This window comes from Desmodus rotundus, chromosome X (genome assembly GCF_022682495.2).
Source record: "Desmodus rotundus isolate HL8 chromosome X, HLdesRot8A.1, whole genome shotgun sequence".
NCBI lineage: Eukaryota > Metazoa > Chordata > Mammalia > Chiroptera > Phyllostomidae > Desmodus > Desmodus rotundus.
The window spans coordinates 52,486,234-52,505,880 of record NC_071400.1 but is presented as its reverse complement, the minus strand read 5'-3'; the positions used below and the strand labels follow the sequence as shown (position 1 = coordinate 52,505,880).

At 39.3% G+C, this 19,647-nt stretch overlaps 1 protein-coding gene and 1 pseudogene across 2 annotated transcripts in view; one reads left to right on the top strand and one right to left on the bottom strand.

Annotated features, from left to right (window-relative positions):
• LRCH2 (leucine rich repeats and calponin homology domain containing 2) overlaps positions 1 to 19,647 on the top strand; it is a 141,790-nt gene that overhangs the window by 25,274 nt on the left and 96,869 nt on the right. The window lies entirely within an intron of this gene.
• On the bottom strand, positions 4,793 to 5,592 carry LOC112308239 (HAUS augmin-like complex subunit 2 pseudogene; annotated as a pseudogene).

Genomic DNA, 19,647 nt, shown 5'->3' with positions numbered 1-19,647 from the left:
TTGTCTCCTTAAACTAGTTTAATGAGTTTGTAAGGATGGGTTTGTGTCATATCTATTTTATGTATATGGACAAGGTTGTAAAATTGCTGCCTTTAAGGAATTTATGATTTCATAATGGTATAAAATAAGTACTCACTTATCTATTATATAGGCTACATAGGTGGTTCACAATCAGGGGAAGACTTGCCCCCAAGGGATGATATTTGGTATTATCTAGAGACATTTTTGATTGCTACAACCTGGGGTTGCTCCTGACAGCTAGTGGGTAGAGGCCAGGGATGCTGCTAAGCCTCCTGCAGTGCACAGGACCACCTTGTACCACAGAGATTTTTCTGGTCCAAAATATCAATGATACCAAGACTGAGGAACACTGTGCTAGAGTAAGATAAATGTCGTAAGTGAAAACAAAGAGCAATGCAAGTTCAAGGAGGAAGAGATGACGTCTGATTGTATTGGTAGAACAGCAGACAGGGCTTTATAAAAGGAGACGGAGGATGGGCCTTGAAGGAGAATGATTTTATAGTTACTCTTAAAGGGAGAAAACTAAATGAATATTGACATCCCAGAGTCTCTTCAAACTCAAAATACCAAACAAAACAACTCTTGTTATTGAGCCTAGGCTCCCTGGTCATCCAAACCAGAAACTTGGGAATGATTCTGGACTCTTCCCCTTTTTTAACTCTTAACATATAGTTCTAGGATCTAAGGACTGTTGGTCATAGCTCTTTGAATAGCTTTCAGATCTGTTTCCTTCCTGTCTATTGTCATTGCTATTGTTGTTCAGGTCTTTCTCTCCTCACCTTTAACTGGACCCATCAACAGTTATCCTGTGTGATCTCTTTGCCTCACACATGCTTCAAGTCCAGTTAGTCCTTCACATTGTAGCCAGAGTACTCTTTCTGATAGGCAAATCTGATTATCACTTGTATAGCTACTAAAACACCTGCAAGTCAGTAAGCCAGCTTCTTAACAATACACTGCTTATTCCCTGTTTTCAACATGTAAAAAATGTGAAAACAAGCTAATATCTACTCTTATGTTTTATATAACTGGTAATTTTAATTTTATTTTTTAATTTTACTTTTCAATTACAGTTTTCATTTAATATTATTTTGTATTAGTTTCAGGTGTACAGCATAGTGGTTAGACAACCTTATACTTTACAAAGTGATCCCCCTGATATTTCCAGTACCCATCTGGCACCATATGTAGTTATTTTAGTATTATTGACTATATTTCCTATGCTCTACTTCACATCCCCATGACTGTTTTGTAACTACCAATCTATACTTCTCAATCCCTTCACCTTTTTTCACCCAGTCCCCCAAGTCCCCTCTCCTCTGGCAACCATTGTTGGTCTGTTTTATTTTTATTTGTTCACTTATTTTCTTTAGATTCCACATATAAATGAAATCAAATGGTATTTTTCTTTCTCTGACTGACTTTTTCACTTAGCGTTAAACACTCTAGGTCCATACCTGCTATTGCAAATGGTAAGATTGCATTAAGTGTTTTTATCATTAAATGTGATGTTAGCTTTGGTTTTTTTCATAGATGCCTTTTATGATGCCTTTTAAGTTGAATAAATTCCCTTTTATTCCTCATTTTTAATGTTTTTGATCATAAAGGGATGTTGGATTTTCTCAAATGCTTCTTCTGTGTCTATTGAGATAATATATGGGTTTTGTTCTTTATTACATTAATACGTTATAATTATATTGTTTTTTTTAATCTTTACCTATTGATTTCAGAGAGAGAGGAAGGGAGGGGCAGAAAGAGAGGGAGAGAGAGAAACATCAGGTGGTTGCCTCCTTGTACATGCTTCCACTGGGGATCAAACCCACAACCTAAGTTATGTGCCCTGACTGGGGATCGAGCCCTCAAACTTTTGATGTATGAGACAAGGCTCCAACCAACTGAGCCACCTGGCCAGGGCTTACATCAATTGATTTTTGGATATTATAACCATCTTGCATTCCTCGCGTACATGCTCTTCAGGTTTAGTTGCATACTGCCCCAAACTCTACATTCCAGCCTACCAAACTACATGCTGTTCCATGTCTCCCTGACCCAACCCCCTGCTCCATTTTTAATGTCCTTCACTCTGTTTTCTACCTTGTGAACACCTATTAATCTTTTGTATCCCACATCAATCCTTTCTTTATTTTTTCCCTTTCCTCTCATCCTCCACATATAGTGATTATTCTATACCTGTTATAAGAGCAGATGTGATCCTTTGTTACAATTAATATAGTCCCTCTATTGTAGCATTCACCATCAACTTAATAATTTCTCCTGGAAAAAAAATAAACACTACCACAATAAGCACATACATGGACTTCAGAAATGTTCACATTAGAGGAAAATCTGCATTATAAAATCAAAGAAATATGGTATTTATTTACACTTCTCTTCTTGATTTTGAAGTTCTTTGAATGTAGTTACTTTGTTACCACTCTAACACTTAGTATAGGGTATGGTGTACAATAGGAGTTTAACAAATTTGTTAAGTTAAGCCTGGGTGCCTTTTCAGGTCCCTACACAGTTTGTGTCTTCTTTTCCTCTGTGTTTCCCACAACTTCTCATGTATGTACCCTGTTCTCCAGTCAAATTGGATTCCTCATTGTCTCCCTGACTTTTGTTTTTACTGATTTGTTATATTATTTAAAAAATGGAAAACTATTAGAAACAAAAAAGAGAAAGGATAACAGATTATTATTGCTTTATAAGGAGAGATACAGTTATTAAACTTTAACTGTTGCAAATTAACTGTTTTTGATTATTGTCATACTACATCATTGGATTATTTTTTTTAGTTGGAAATTAAGATTTTTTATTTTGAAAAAGACATTACATATATCACCCTTATTACGTATTATATGTTTATATACAGTGTGGGACAAAAGTAAGTTTACAGTTGTGAAAGTTTGTTATGCTATTTTCCATCTGATCAACTATAAATCTACTTTTGCCCCACCCAACATATAAACTATTATAGGAAACCACATGAAGAAACAGCATAGTAATATGTTTGAAACCCAGGCTAGACATGAACAGGTTTCTAATGAAATACAACTGAAAAGTTTGCTTAAATGTTAGGCAATGTTTAACACGTATGATCACTGTTCTATAACTCATTTGCAAAAGTCAGCAAAATAGGCTTCAAAATATCCCTAGTTGTTTTGGTAGGGTATTTTTTGGTAATGATCCTGTTTCCTTATGAATAACTACTTTACTCATCCACTGTGTTGAGGTCTTCTTGTGTTGAGTGTGATGAATGCAAGGACCAGTGAACCCCAGTGATACAGACAATACAACAGTATAGAAATATTGATGTGCCCCAATCAGTGTGGCTCAGTTGGTTGGAGCATCAGCCTGTAACCAAAAGGTTACAGGTTCAATTCCCAGCCAGGGCACATACCTGGGTTTTAGGTTTGATCCTCGGTCTGGGTGTATACAGGAGGCAACCGATAGATGTTTCTCTCTCCCCTTTCCTCTCTCTAAAAGCGATGAAAAAAATGTCCTTGGGTGAGGATAAAAAAAAGAAAAAAACTGAAAAAATACTGATGCATTTTTTTCAAAAATTTTAAAGCAAAAGAGAACCTCAGTTTGAAAATAAGCCAGGAGGTAGTAATACTACTGATACAAATGAATACATTCTGAGGCGTAGTATTAGTAAGTTTTAGCATACGACTTCCTTTTATATGCACAGTAATCTTATAGATAGGTAAAATATCTGAGCATTTTATAAGGTAAACATCTAAAAGTTCTTCCGTAACGTGCCTTTTTCTTTGCCTATTCCTAAGGCTGCCAGTGACCATCCTCGGGGATTGCTCAGTGTTGCCAAGACTCACTCCACTCAGGTTTGATGACATGCTCGGAGGGCTCACAGGACTCAGCATGTCACTGTATTCATGGCTATGATTTATTACAGTAAAAACATAAATGCGAAAGAGCAAAGGGAAAAGGCGCATGGGACAAACCAGGCATAGCTTCCAGAGTCCTCTGCCAGTGAAGTCACATAGGAAGTGCTTAAGTCCCCCAGCACTTGAATTGTGACGTGTGGAATGTCTACCATGAAAGAGATGCCATATCCAGGGTTATTTTTGTATGCCAGTCACATAGGTACCTTCTACCTAGCATGGACCAAAATCTAGACTCCCAGAAGAAAGGCAGGTATTCAGCAAAAAACACACTGTACAAACAGCTTCATCAGAGAACTCTAACCAGTGAGACTGGAAGAAGCCTCCTGAAATTTAAGTTCCCAGATACCAGCAAAGGACCCACCTTGCAAGCAAGCCCTTTAAAAGATAATGTTACTCTTCTTTGTACATTTAATGACAATCTCACAGGAATAATCAACATTCTTTCAGATTCAAGAAGACTCTTCTAATTCAGAAACAAGCATTTAAAAAAAAAAGATGTAGAATCTGCTGCTTGAGATATAGAGATACTTTCGTTAATAAATTGTCATAATCATACTTGATCTTCCTAAGTTTTATTGAAAAGTGGAGTAAAAATATATGAAAAACAAAGTAGCCTTAGCCAGGTGGCCCAGCTGGTTGGAGGGCTTTCCTGTATGCTCAAAGGCTGCGGGTCCGATCCCCAGCTGGGGTGCACACATGAGGCACCAGGTTGATGTTTCTCTCTCACGCTGGTATTTCTCTCTCTCTTTGAATAAATATATCCATGGGTGAGGATTTTTAAAAAAGTAAATTGTTTGGTCTTAATGAACTTGGAATTTTAGTACTTCAATATTGAGAGGGCTTTTTTAGTACTGCTAGCAGCAAAGCCTACAAATACCCATATTATCATTGGCTAGAAATGGACTTAACAAGACTATACACAAAATAAGTCATTTTTGCTTAATTGAATCAGTTGAATCATTTGGCATTGACATTTTGGACATTATCTTTAGAAGTGAGAGGTAAAGGAGGAGTTGTAGCATCTTGTTTGTGAGGAAAATTTTCTTCAGCTAATATTTTGGGGATATAAGAGGAAACTTCCTTTTGTTGTTCTCGCCACTTGAGTATATTCTCTGCCAGTTCTTCTGTCTTACTCACCAAAATATCCATCTCAGCTAAAGCCTTGCTCATTTTCTTTACATTTTCATCTAAGTGAGGAATATTTCTAATTGTTTCAAGATGGGTTTCTAACCTGTCAATGAAAGTCACTGCCAACTGCAGCAAATGTACCAAGTAACTGTGATAACCAGCTTCAATAGGCAGGTGTTCCTGGCACATGGGTTTCAACAGTCTTTGCCTGAGGGACCTCTTCTCTTTTAGCACAGCTTCCAAATGGTTATTCATGCTTTGCAGAGTCTGACACTTCTGAGCCAAAAAGGAAGGATGAACAATGTCTGCCGTATCTTTTTCTAGTTTTAGAAGTTCAATTTCTAGGTTTTTCTGATTGATTTCAGCTTGCATATTTGTGATATGCTGAAGCCTGGAGAAGTTCACAACGCAAGGAGCTGATTTCTTAAGATATATTTAACATCTCCTGAGTGACTATCCCCGAACCAACGAAATGGCCCAGCAGTAGCCCAGCAGCATTTGGCGCGGACGCCGCGTCCCCGGGGCTCGCCACAGCCATGGCTGACACCCACCTCCTCGGCGGCGTTCAGAATTAGCCGGATGTTTTTATTTTAGAATAGTTGGCTGTTTTTAAATACTTAGGTTAACTAATAAAATAGATTTTAAGTACTGTTTATGATATTAAATAATGTTTGGCATTGAAAATATGAAATTTAAAATGCTTTGAGGAGAAATATGTTGTTTTAAACAAATCCTATCTTTAAACATCGTATTTATAGATGAAGTTTAGGAAAAATTGGGAGATAAATGCACATTTTCTGCTTAGGTTTAGCAGTTTTCCATGTAGTGTATCTGTGAATTGTATAAAATTGTGTTTTTGCATGTTTTGGTATAATTTTATCTTCCTAATTGGTCTGTTGTCTTCCATTTGCCCTGCCTTTGAGTTACAAAGTTTCTCATCTTCAGTAGGATCAGAGCTTAAAGGCCCTCACAAACAACTGCTCTATTTGTTCATTGCTTCCTGTTTTGTAGAAACCCTCATCACTTTGTGACTGATTTTCTCAACATTTATCTATGGAATGTTGTTGCCTGAAAAGTTTTTCTGTTATAATCTATTGTATACTCTTTTTCCAAATTGTTCTTTTGGCATTTTCGTTATGCCACTGTTCCACTGAAGAAAAATATTTTATATCATGATTTTCAGGGATTACCTAACAGTTTCTTGTATGGATGTGCCATGTTTAATTTAACCATTCTTCTATTGTGAGATGTTTAAGTTACTATTTAATATGAGAATATAGCCAAGTGCAGTTGCACTTAGTATATTTCCTCTATTGTAACATTCACCATCAATTTAGTAACTTTTATGGAAAAAAAAAACCCACTACTATAATAGCTTTACATTGTTTCCCCCAAGAGGAATTTAAACTTGAGGGCAGATAATGCATCCTATAGAAAAATTCCAGCCCTGGCTGGTGTAGCTCAGTGGATTACGCACAGGCCTGAGAACCAAAGAGTTGCTAGTTCGATTCCCAGTCAGGGCCCATGCCTGGGTTGTGGTCCAGGTCCTCAGTAGGAGGCATGGGAGAGGCAACACACATTGATGTTCCTCTCCCTCTCTTTCTCCTTCCCTTCACCTTTCTCTAAACATAAGTAAGTAAAATCTTTAAAAGAAAAATAGTTGGTTCAATGCTGTGCCTCTCTGTAACAGTTCATACTAAATGCTTGTCAAATTTCTGAACTTAAAATTATGGGAAGGAGCATGGCAATTTTGTATGCCAACTTCTTGTTCTGTGTGTGTAACAAACTAGTGGAATGGCTCTTGCATGGCTCCTTGGTGATCTTGCACATATCCACAAAGTCCACAGAGGCAAGGCTCAACCACAGTCAGACTCAAATCTTGGGGGAAGGGTGTGTGAACCTCTGAGGTACATGGCAAGATAAACAGATGGCATAAGGTCATTTCTTAATTGTTCTCCTATCTCGTGGGAGTCTTCCCCAAGACAGTTTGTCTCCTTCCTTCATTCTGGCAAGGCATGTGACATTCTTTGTCCAGCTGTAAGTATAAAGTTGCAAAGCTGCAATCAGAGTTGGCTCTGATTGGTAACAGAGCAACCAACTGTGCATGTTGTCTGTCACGTGGTCCCTCTCTCCAGTTTTGTTTTGTTTTGTGGGACTGGGGACATGGGGAACTGACACCGTACTGATCATGCCTTCTCTCTCTGTGTTAGTAATAAACTGAATCCATTTGGTCTTACTAATACCTGCTATTGTGCTGCTGTTTAGGGGCCACTTGACCACTTAACATAAACTAATGGGATTTTCTTTGGCATGGTTTGTGGAATTTGCCATTAATTTTTAATCAGTCAGTTTACTTTGAATTGCTTTTAATTTCAGTGTCCAATATTTGTGCTTTGTTAAATAGCTCCAGTGAGGATGATCCTTGCTGTCTAAATACAGTATTTTCATTAAGGAGCTCAGTACAGAGAACCAAGATGGCGGCGTAGGTAGACACACTGCACCTCCTCGCACAACCAGAACTGACAGAGAATCGAACAGCAAGGGGGACCAACACCAAGAAAATAGAAAATAACCATTCATCCAGACTGGTAGGAGGGGCGGAGACGGCACCGGGGTGGAAAGGACTCGCGTGGCTGTGCGGGACTGAGACTGGCGGAGTGTGGGACAAATGGCGCAGGCAGTCCGAGCACTAGCAGAACCTGCAGTCCCACATTTGCACAGATAAACCCAGAGGGCCGGACTCAGAGTGGCGGAGAGTGGGGCAGGCAGAGTGGCGGGTAGCACCTTGCGGCACCACATTCGCCCACAGATAAACTGGACGAACGGTGGGCAGAGAAGCAGACTGTGCAACCCAGGGCTCCAGCTCCGGGAAATAAAGCCTCAAACCTCTGATTGAAAGTGCCCCTGGGGGTTGGGGCAGCAGCAGGAGAGACTCCCAGCCTCACAGGAGAGGTTGTTGGAGAGACCCACAGGGGCCGAGAGTGTGCACAGGCCCACTTACTCGGGAACCAGCACCAGAGTGGCCCAGTTTGATTGTGGGTAGCGGAGTGAAGGATTGAAATCCGGAGGAGAGTGAGGCTGGCGCCATTGCTCCCACTCAGCCCCTCCCCCTCGTACAGCGTCACAGCTCAGCGACCAGCGTTACCCCGCCCTGGTGAACACCTAAGGCTCCGCCCCTTAAAGTAACAGACACGCCAAGACAAAAAAAAAAAAAAATGGCCCAAATGACAGAACACTTCAAAGCTCCAGAAAAAATACAACTAAGCGACGAAGAGATAGCCAACCTTTCAGATGCACAGTTCAAAGCACTGGTTATCAATATGCTCACAGACTTGGTTGAATCTATTCGAAAAACAGATGAAAAAATGAAGCCTATGCTAAGAGAAACAAAGGAAAATGTACAGGGAACCAATAGTGATGAGAAGGAAACTGGGACTCAAATCAATGGTGTGGACCAGAAGGAAGAAACAAACATCCAAACAGAAAAGAATGAAGAAACAAGAACTTGGAAAAATGAGGAGAGGCTTAGGAACCTCCAGGACACCTTGAAACGTTCCAACATCCGAATTATAGGGGTGCCAGAAGGAGAAGAGGAAGAACAAAAAATTGAAAACTTATTTAAACAAATAATGAAGGAGAACTTCCCTAATCTGGCAAAGGAAATAGACTTCCGGGAAGTCCAGGAAGTTCAGAGAGTCCCAAAGAAGCTGGACCCAAGGAGGAACACGCCAAGGCACATCATAATTACATTACCCAAGATTAAACGCAAGGATCTACATCCAAGATTACTGTATCCAGCAAAGCTATCACTTAGAATGGAAGGGAAGATAAAGTGCTTCTCAGATAAGGTCAAGTTAAAGAAGCTCATCATCACCAAGCCCTTATTATATGAAATGTTAAAGGGAGTTACCTAAGAAAAAGAAGATCAAAAATAGGAACAGTAAAAATGACAGCAAACTCACAGTTATTAACGGCCACACATAAAACAAAAACGAGAGCAAACTAGGCAAACAACTAGAACATGAGGGTTGTCATTAAGGGAGTGGGAGAGGGAGAGAGGGGGAAAGGTACAGAGAATAAGTAGCATAGATGATAGGTGGAAAATAGACAGGGGGAGGGTAAAAATAGTGTAGGAAATGTAGAAACCAAAGAACTTATAAGTATGACCTATGGACATGAACTATAGGCGGGGAATGTGGGAGGGAGGGGGGTGGGCAGGATGGAGTGGAGTGGGGGGGAAATGGGACAACTGTAATAGCATAATCAATAAATATATTTAAAAAAAAAAAAAGGAGCTCAGTACAGTATACTGGCTGTAAAATTTGTCTTAATCTGGACATGACAAAGATGAAGCACTTAGTTTTGTTTAGAATGATAGCTTGCACTTGGTTTCCTTCCTTCCTTCCCTTTTCCCCCTCTCTTCAAGGATTACTTTTGTTTTGGAATCTAAAGCCTGCTAGTTATCCTGGGGAGTCAGTTTGATGAAAAGTAGCCTTGTATTATGTTAGACTTTACTTTCTCATGCAGTAGAACAGTGTTTTAATTAAAGGAAATAAAAAGTACTGTATAAACAGATGCATTTGATTTTCAGAGGCTAGTTGATCTTGACCTAGGCAAAAGAACATCAATTATCAGATTACTCATGTGTAAATGGAGATGTCTTAGAGATGGTCAAGATGACATGTTTTGCCATTGCTGACTTCATTAATCAGACTATAACAATTCAGATTTTATTGTTTTTTGCCTTAAAAATAATTTACAATAAAGCATGATTTTGACATTAAAAATTGCATACTTTCATAGTAATTTCCATTTTAAAAATTATGACGTAGTAGAATGGCGATATAACATGACCTAACATAGTGGTGCTTGGTAGCAGAACAAGTTGTGACCCATAAAAATTAAATGATTATATATAATACCAACTTATAATTAACTTGTAATTGTCTGCATATATCATTCCTATGAATGGAATACATATGGTTAGAATGCAATGTACCTTGTGAAACAAAATACCTTTAAAATAGTATAATGTTAATTGTGTTTTTCTTATAACAGAAGAAATGCCGGCTTATTGTAGCAAATTTGGAAAATAAAAGCATATAAAAGAATATACACAAGATGGAGGCATAAGTGGACACACTGTGCCTCCTCGCACAACCAAAAGAAGGAGAACAATTTAAAAACAAAAAACAACCAGAACTGACAGAAAATCGAACTGTATGGAACCCCGACAACCAAGGAGTTAAAGAAGGAACATTCATCCAGACCGGTAGGAGGGGTGGAGATGAGCAGCCAGGGCCCAGAGGACTCAAGGCAAGTGGCAGCTGGCGGACCCAGCGAGGTGGTGAATTGTGGGACGGGGCAGGCAGTGCAGCAGCTAGCAGACCCCCCAACCCCACATTCGTGTATAGATAAACCAGAAGAAATGGCAGGAGAGTGAAACAGATCACACAACCCAGGGCTCCAGCGCAGGGAAATAAAGCCTCAAACCTCTGATTGAAAACACCCGTGGGGGTGGAGGCGGCAGTGGGAGAAACTCCCAGCCTCACAGGAGAGTTCGTTGGAGAGACCCACAGGGGCCTACAGTGTGCACAAGCCAACCCACTCGGGAATCAGAACTAGAGGGGCCCACTTTGATTGTGAGTAGCGGAGGGAGTGACTAAAATCCGGCAGAGAGTGGAGCAAGCACCATTGCTCCCTCTCAGCCCCCTCTCCCATGTACAGCATCACAGTGTAGCGACCAGCGTTACCCCGCCTTGGTGAACACCTAAGGCTCAGCCCCTTTACATAACAGGCGTGCCAAGACAAAAAAAAAAAAAGTGGTCCAAATGAAAGAACAGATCAAAGCTCAAGAAATAATACAACTAAGCAACGAAGAGATAGCCAACCTATCAGATGCACAGTTCAAAACACTGGTAATCAGGATGCTTACAGAATTGGTTGAATTTGGTCACAAATTAGATGAAAAAATGAAGGCTATGCTAAGAGAAACAAAGGAAAATGTACAGGGAACCAATAATGATGGGAAGGAAACTGGGACTCAAGTCAATGACCAGAAGGAAGACCACAAGGAAGAAAGAAACGTCCAACCAGAAAAGAATGAAGAAACAAGAATTCAGAAAAATGAGGAGAGGCTTAGGAACCTCCAGGATATCTTTAAATATTCCAACATCCGAATTACAGGGGTGCCAGAAGGAGAAGAGGAAGAACAAAAAATTGAAAACTTATTTGAACAAATAATAAAGGAGAACGTTCCTAATCCGGCAAAGGAAATAGACTTCCAGGGAGTCCAGGAAGCTCAGAGAGCCCCAAAGAAGCTGGACCCAAGGAGGACCACACCAAGGCACATCATAACTACATTCCCCAAGATGAAACAGAAGGAGAGAATCTTAGAAGCAGCAAGAGAAAAGGACACAGGTACCTACAAAGGAGTTCCCATAAGACTGTCAGCTGATTTCTCCAAAGAGACCTTACAGGCAAGAAGGGACTGGCAAGAAGTATTCCAAGTCATGAAAGGCAAGGACCTACATCCAAGATTACTCTATCCAGGAAAGCTATCATTTAGAATGGAAGGGCAGATAAAGTTCTTCTCAGATAAGGTCATCTGAGATAAGGAGTTTATCATCACCAAGTCCTTATTATATGAAATGTTGAAAGGATTTATCTAAGAAAAAGAAGATAAAAAATATGAACAGTAAAAATGACAGCAAAATCACAATTATTAACAACCGCACCTAAAACAAAACAAAAGCAATCTAAGCCAACAACTAGAACAGGAACAGAACTACAGAAATGGAGATCATGTGGAGGGTTATCAACAGGGGAGTGGGAGGGGGAGAGAGGGGGAAAAGCTACAGAGAATAAGTAGCAAAAATGGTAGGTAGAAAATAGACAGGGGGAGGGTGAGAATAGTGTAGGAAATATAGAAGCCAAAGAACTTACAAGCATGACCCATGGACATGAACTATAGTGGGGGAATGTGGGAGGGAGAGGGTGGGCAGGATGGAGTGGAGTGAAGGGGGGGGAATGGGACAACTGTAATAGCAAAATCAATAAATATATTTTAAAAAGTGGGTGTTTCAGACCTATTAATGATCTCAATTTTAATAAAATATTCCTAGAAAATCAAGTTCTTTAAAATGACAGAAAAAAAAAAAAAGAATTTACAAACTACTGGTCATTTCCCCAACCTTGAATATATATTAACATTTTGGTATATTTCCTTCATACCCCCACACTCATTACCTTATACATAGCTATAGGTCTTTATATGTGTATGTACAAGTGTATAAAATGTAGATTTTTAAAGGAAAGTGATGGTTCATATTCTTTATATAGTTTTATACTTTTTAGTGTAATTTTTTTGTTTTATGAATTTACTTGGATGACATTGGTTAATAAAACCATACAGGTTTCAAGTGTACAGTTTTACAGTTTAAATGTTACAATTATTACCCTGTGAGCATTCTTACTTCCATATTAAGGAATTAAGTCTATAATATAATTTGTAAGTTAAGTTTTTTTAAAGATTTTATTTATTTTTAGAGAGAGGGGAAGGGAGAAACATTGATGTGTGAGAGATACATCTATTGGTTGCCTCTCACACGCCCCCTACTGGGGACCTGGCCCACAACCCAGGCAATGTGCCCTGACTGGAAATCAAACCAGCAACCTTTTGGTTCGCAGGCCAACACTCAATCCACTGAGTCACACCAGCCAGGACTATCATATCATTTTTAAAGGCTGCAAGATAGTCCATTTTAAGGATATGCCATATTTTCTTTAGCCTTTACCTATTACCTATTGACCATTTAAGTTGTTTCTAATTTTCTATTATTTAAATAACCCTAAAGTGTACCTAATTTTTATGCATATTTAGTTGTTCTCAAAAACTGCTAGAGACTTGATTCTTGGATCAGTGGGTATGAACATTTTTAAAGGACCTTTATTTATACTGCCAAAATTGCTTTCAAGACAGTTTACTTCATTTTGAATTCCCATCAGTGATGTATGGAAGTACTCAATTCAAAGTAGTCTTGCCAGCAGAGAGTAATACCTTTAAATGTGATGGGTGAATTATGGTACCTTATTTATTACATTTCTTTTGATTATCAGTGAGGTTGAGCATTTTCATGTGTGTCTTTGATAATTTTTACTTTTTAATCTGTTTATGTCCTTGGCTCAGGTTTTATCCATGAGTTGTTGGTATATTTTGCTTTTGATAGATTGCAGTTTTCCTTTCTTTTTGTGTAGCTAAATGTAGAAGTCTTTTCATTTGTGAATTATTCCTTTATTTGATGCTTTGAAGGTCGTTCCCCATTATAATATTAAATGGATATTCACTACATTGTTTTTGTAGTTTCTTTATGGTTCATTTTCATGTTTATGTTTTTCCCCTATCTGGAATTATTTCAGTAAAAGTTATGTGATAAGGTTATAACATTTGTTTTTTGAAAATAATTTTTTGAAGAACTGTTTAATAAATAATCCTACATTGAATCAATATGCCAAATTTACAGTATATTAATAAAATTTATAAGGTTGAACTGTAGTGCCATTTTAATTAATTAATTTGATTTCCTTCAGTTACAATTGTCTGCATTTTCTCCCCATCCCTTCACCCCACCCCAGCCAGTCCAACCTACCTCCCCCACCTCTACCCTCCCCCTTGATTTTGTCCTTGTGTCCTTTATAGTAGCTCCTATAGACCTCTCTCCCCACCATCCCCTCCCCACTCCCCTCTGGCTATTGTTATAGTATTGTTAATTTCAACGTGTCTGGTTATATTTTGTTTGCTTTTTTCTTTTGTTGATTATGTTCCCGTTAAAGGTGAGATCATATGGTATTTGTCCCTCACCGCCTGGCTTATTACACTTAGCATAATGCTCTCCAGTTCCATCCATGCCATTGCAAAGCGTATAAGCCCCTTCTTTCTCTCTGCTGCGTAGAATTCCATTCTGTAAATGTACCATAATTTTTTGATTCACTCATTTGCTGATGGGCACTTAGGTTGCTTCCATTACTTGGCTATACTAAATTGGGCTGCTATGAACATTGGGGTGCATAGGTTCTTTTGAATTGGTGTTTCAGGGTTCTTAGGGTATAATCGCAGCAGCGGAATTGCGGAGTCAAAGGGCAGTTCCATTTTTAGTTTTCTCAGGAAATTCCATACTGTTTTCCACAGTGGCCTCACCAGTCTGCATTCCCACCAACAGTGCACTAGGGTTCCCTTTTCTGCACATCCTCCCCAACATTTCTTTGTTGATTTGTTTATGTTGGCCACTCTGACTGGTGTGAGATGGTACCTCATTGTGGTTTTAATTTGCATCTCTCTGATGGCTAGTGATGCTGAGCATCTTTTCATATGTCTCTGGGCCCTCTGTATGTCTTTCTTTGAGAAGTGTGTGTTCAAGTCCTTTGCCCATTTTTTAATTGGGTGGTTTGTCCTTGTGGAGTGGAGTCATGTGAGTTCTTTATATATTTTGGAGATCAGGCCCTTGTCTGAGGTATCATTGGCAAATATGTTTTCCCATACTGTTGGTTGTCTTTGTAATTTGGTGCTGTTTTCTTTAGCCCTGCCGAAGCTTTTTATTTTGATGATGTCCCATTTGTTTATTCTTTCCTTTATGTCTCTTGCTTTAGGGATGTGTCTGTGAGGATGTTGCTGCATGGAATATCTGAGATCTTCCTGCCAATGTTTTCCTCTAGGACTTTTATGGTGCTATGACTTATATTTAAGTCTTTTACCCATCTTGAATTTATTTTTGTGTATGGTGTATTTTGGTGATCGAGATTCATTTTTTTGCACGTAGCTGTCCAGATCTCCCAACACCATTTGTTGAAGAGGCTATTGTTGCTCCATTTTATGCTCCTGCCTCCTTGTCAAATATTAATTGACCATAAAGACTTGGGTTTATTTCTGGGCTCTCTGTTCTGTTCCATTGGTCTATGTGCCTGTTTTTATGCCAGTACCAGGCTGTTTTGATTACAGTGGCCTTGTAATACAGTTATATGTCAGGTATTGTGATCCCTCCTGCTTTGTTCTTTTTTCTCAAAATTGCTGCAGCTATTTGGGGTTGTTTATGGATCCATATAAATTTTTGAAATATTTGATCTATATATGTGAAATATACCATCCATACTTTAATAGGGATTGCATTGAATCTATAAATTGCTTTGGGTAGTATGGCCATTTTGATGATGGTAATTCTTCCAATCCATGAGCATGGTGCATGCTTCCATTTGTTTGTGTCTACCTTAATTTCTTTCTTCAGTGTCGGGGGGCTTTAACGCTGCCCCCCGGGTCCGTCACGGATGAAGAAAAAGACTACCAAGACATGATCTCCTTGGGGAGGAAAGGTGGCCGTTTCTCTCAAGGGGAGAAGGGCCCAGAGCCTCTCTCTCCAGTGGCTTTTTTTAGGTTCATTCGCATAGGAATATGGATAAAGCTCATCAATCATTGTCAGCCAGTAAGGGTTAAACAATACATGATTTACAGAGAACTCTGAGGGCTTATTCTGAGTTACAGCCAATTAGTTAGAGGGCCATAAAACTTTAGGCGCCAGACTCATCTCAGGTCTGGACCCTTATCTCTTAAACTGACGGTACAAATTAAGTAGGTTTCACGGGAATATATGTATTTTTCTTAGGCCTGATTCCCCAGGGAATCCGCCCCTCCCAGCACAGGACTGCACTGCCCTCTGTTATTGCTTCAGGCTTAAGTCAGGCAAGGGAAGTAAGGCAGCCAAGAGATTAGGAGACTTCTTGCAGGCAGAATGAGGACTCAGGCTATTTCAAAGCCGAGGGGCGGGAGTCCATCACCCCCTTTTTCTACAGCCCCCCGAGTCCTTCCCTGCGGGCCTTTTCCGTGACCAGAGCCTGTCTTAGGTTGATCCTCCCTTGAGGATTCTTACCTGTCATTGGCTAAGTGGCCAAGCTCAGGGCCAAGCAGTGTGAAGTGGGCAGAGGTGGCACTTCTGCCAGGGAGATAAGCTTTGTCTCCTTAGTGGCTTATGGTCCCAACTCTGACTCAGCCTTAACCATGGGGGATTACAGCCTCTGAAACCAGGCAGGGCCGTTCCCAACACTTCAGTGTTGTGTAGTTTTCTGAGTACAAGTCTTTTACCTCCTTGGTTAGGTTTATTCCTAGGTACTTTATTTTTCTTGTTGCTATATCAAATGGGATTTTTTTTCCTGATTTCTGTTTCTGCAGTTTCGCTGTTGATGTACAGGAATGCCTTTGATTTCTGAGTATTGACTTTGTATCCAGCTGTTTTGTCAAATTCATTTATTAGGTCAAGTAGTTTTTTTGGTGGAGTCTATAAGATTTTCCATGTACACTATCATGTCATCTGCAAACAGTAACAGTTTCATTTCCTCCTTTCCAATTTGGATGCCTTTTATTTCTTTTCCATTTCTGATTGCTGTGGCTAGGACTTCCAGTACTATGTTGAATAGGAGTGGTGAGAGAGGGCATCCTTGTCTTGTTCCTGATCTTAGTGGGAAAGCTCTAAGTTTTTGTCCACTGAGTGTGATACTGGCTGTAGGTCTCTCATATATGGCCTTTATTATGTTGAGGAATGCTCCCTGTATTCCCACTTTGTTGAGGGTTTTTATCATAAATGGTTGCTGTACCTTTTCAAATGGTTTTTCTGCATCTATTGACATGATCAAGTGGTTTTTGTCTTTGCTTTTGTTTATGAGGTGTATTATGTTTATTGATTTGTGAATATTGTACCATCCTTGCATCCCTGGGATGACTCCCAGTTGGTCATGGTGTATGATCTATTTAATGTATTGCTGGATGTAGTTTGCCAATATTTTGTTGAGGATTTTAGCATCTATGTTCATCATTGATATTGGCTTGAAGTTTTCTTTCTTTGTTATATCTTTATCTGGTTTTGGGATTAGGATGATGTTCACTTAATAAAAATAGTTTGGGAGTCTTCCATGTTCTTGAATTTTTTGAAATAATCTGTTGGCGATGGGGGTTATCTCCCCCTGAAATGTTGTGTAGAATTCTCCTGTGAAACCGTCTGGTCCAGGGCTTTTGTGGTTCCGAAGCTTTTTGATTACTGTTTCAATTTCATCTGGTTTTACTGGTCTGTTAAGGCTTTCTGCTTCTTCTTCATTGAGTTTTGGAAGGTTATATTTTCCTAGAAATTTGTCCATTTCATCTACAGTTTCAAATCTTTTGGCATACAGTTCTTCGTAGTAATTTCTTACAATCCTTTCTATTTTGGTGTTATCCGTTGTAGTCTCTCCTCTTTCATTTCTGATTGTGTTTATTTGGGTCCTCTCTCTTTGTTTCTTGATGAGCCTGTTTAAGGGATTGTTGATTTTGTTTATCTTTTCAAAGAACGAGCTCCTGGATTCGTTGATCCTTATAATTGTGCTTTTAGTCTCTATGTCATTTCATTCTGCTCTGAGCTTGGTTATTTCTTTCCTTCTTCTTGCTCTGGGTTGTCTTTGTTGTTGTTCCTCGAGTTCTTGTAGGTGTATGGTTAGGTGGTTTATTTGAGCTGTTTCTGTTCTTTTTTGGTAGGCCTGTATCGCTATAAACTTCCCTCTCAGGACTGCCTTTCCTGTGTCCCACAGGTTTTGGTTTGTTGTGAGTAAATTTTAGTTTTTTTCCAGAAACTTTTTGATTTCTTTTCTGATCTCATTTTTCACCCAATCATTGTTTCATAGCATGCTAGCCAATCTCCATGTTTTTGAGTGTTTTGGGGTTTTTTCCTTGAGGTTTGTTCCTAGTTTCAATCCCTGATGGTCAGAGAAAATGCTTGATATGATTTCCATTTTCTTGAATTTGTTGAGGCTTGTTTTGTGTCCTATCATGTGGTCTATCTTTGAAAATGTTCCATGTGCATTTGAAAAGAATGTGTATTTTGCTTCTTTGGGATGAAAGGCTCTGTATATATCAGTTAAGTCCATTTCATCCAAGGCCTTGGTCAATGCCACAATATCTGTGTTGATATTGTGTTTCGAAGATCTGTCCATCTTTGACAGTGGGGTGTTAAAGTCCCCTACTATAATTGTGTTGCTGTCAATATCTTTCTTGAAGTCCTCCAAGATTTTCTTTATGTATTTGGGTGCTCCTATGGTGGGAGCATTTATATTTACAATGTTTATGTCTTCTTGGTGGATTCTTCCTTTGAGTATTATGAAGTGACCATCCGGGTCTCTGTTTATGGCCCTTTTTTTGAAGTTTATTTTCTCTGATATGAGTATTGCTAGCCCTGCTTTTTTTTCCTGTCCATTTGCTTGGAATATTTGTTTCCAGCCCTTCACTTTCAGTCTGTGGAGGTCTTCTGTCCTGAGATGGGTCTCTTGTAGGCAGCATATGTGTGGGTCATGCTTTCTTATCCATTCAGCTATTCTATGTCTTTTGATTGGAGCATTTTTAATTCCTTTATATTTAAGGTTATTATTGATAGGTATTTATTCGTTGCCTATTCTTTGTACCTGTGTTCTTCTCTCTTTCTCTCTTTTTCTTACTTGCCTTACAGCAGCCCCTTTAGCATCTCTTGCAGAGCTGGTTTAGTCTAGGTATATTCTTTTATACTTCTTTTGTCTGGGAAACTCCTTATTTGGCCTTCAATCTTGATTGAGAGCCTTGCTGGGTAAAGTAGTCTTGGTTGCAATCTTCTGGTTCGCGTTACTTGGGATATTTTTTGCCGTTGTTTTCCGGCTTGGAACGTTTCCATTGAGAAGTCAGTTGCTAACCTTATCGGGGCTCCCTTGTATGTTACTTCCTTTTTTTCCCCTTGCTGCCTTTAAGATTCTTTCTTTGTCTTGGAATTTTGCCACTTTACTTATGATGTGTCTTGCCGTGGACCTCTTTGGGTTCCTCTTGATTGGGACTCTCTGTGATTCCTGGATTTGTGTGACTTTTTCTCTCATCAAATTAGGGAAATTTTCCATCATTACTTTTTCAAACAGGTTTTGTATCCCTTGCTCTTCCTCTTCTCCTTCTGGTGTCCCTATTATACAGATATTATTGCGTTTCATGTTGTCCTGCATTTCCCTTAACCCCTCTTTATTCTTTCTGAGCCTCTTTTCCTTTTCTTTCTCATTCTGGGTGTTTTTTTCTACCTTGTCCTTCAGTTCGCTGATCCGGTCCTCTGTTTCATCGAGCCTGCTTTTGATTCCTTCTGTGTTCTTCAGTTCAGAAATTGTATTCTTCATTTCTTCTTGGCCCTTGTTCATAGTTTCTATTTCCTTTTTCATGTTGATATAGTTTGCAGTGAGTTCATTGTAGTTTCCCTGTAGTTTTTGGTAATTCTGTGTGAGCTCACTAAGCTTCCTCATAACCAATTCTTTGAACTCAGTATCTGAAAGTTGATTTGCCTTTTTTTCATTTAGCATTGTTTCTGAGACTTCCTCCTTTCCTTTCATTTGCGGTTGGTTTCTTTGTCTTCCCAATGTTTGTGAGATTCTTCCTGTTAGCCTCTGCTTCTTAAGTTGCTCTGTTCTGACCCCCTGGGTTTTTGGTGTAAAGTTCTGTGGTAGAATACCTGTGAGATTTAGTGTACAATCTCCTTGATCTCCCGATCTTACTGATCTTGGGCTGTGGTTTCTGTTGGCTTTG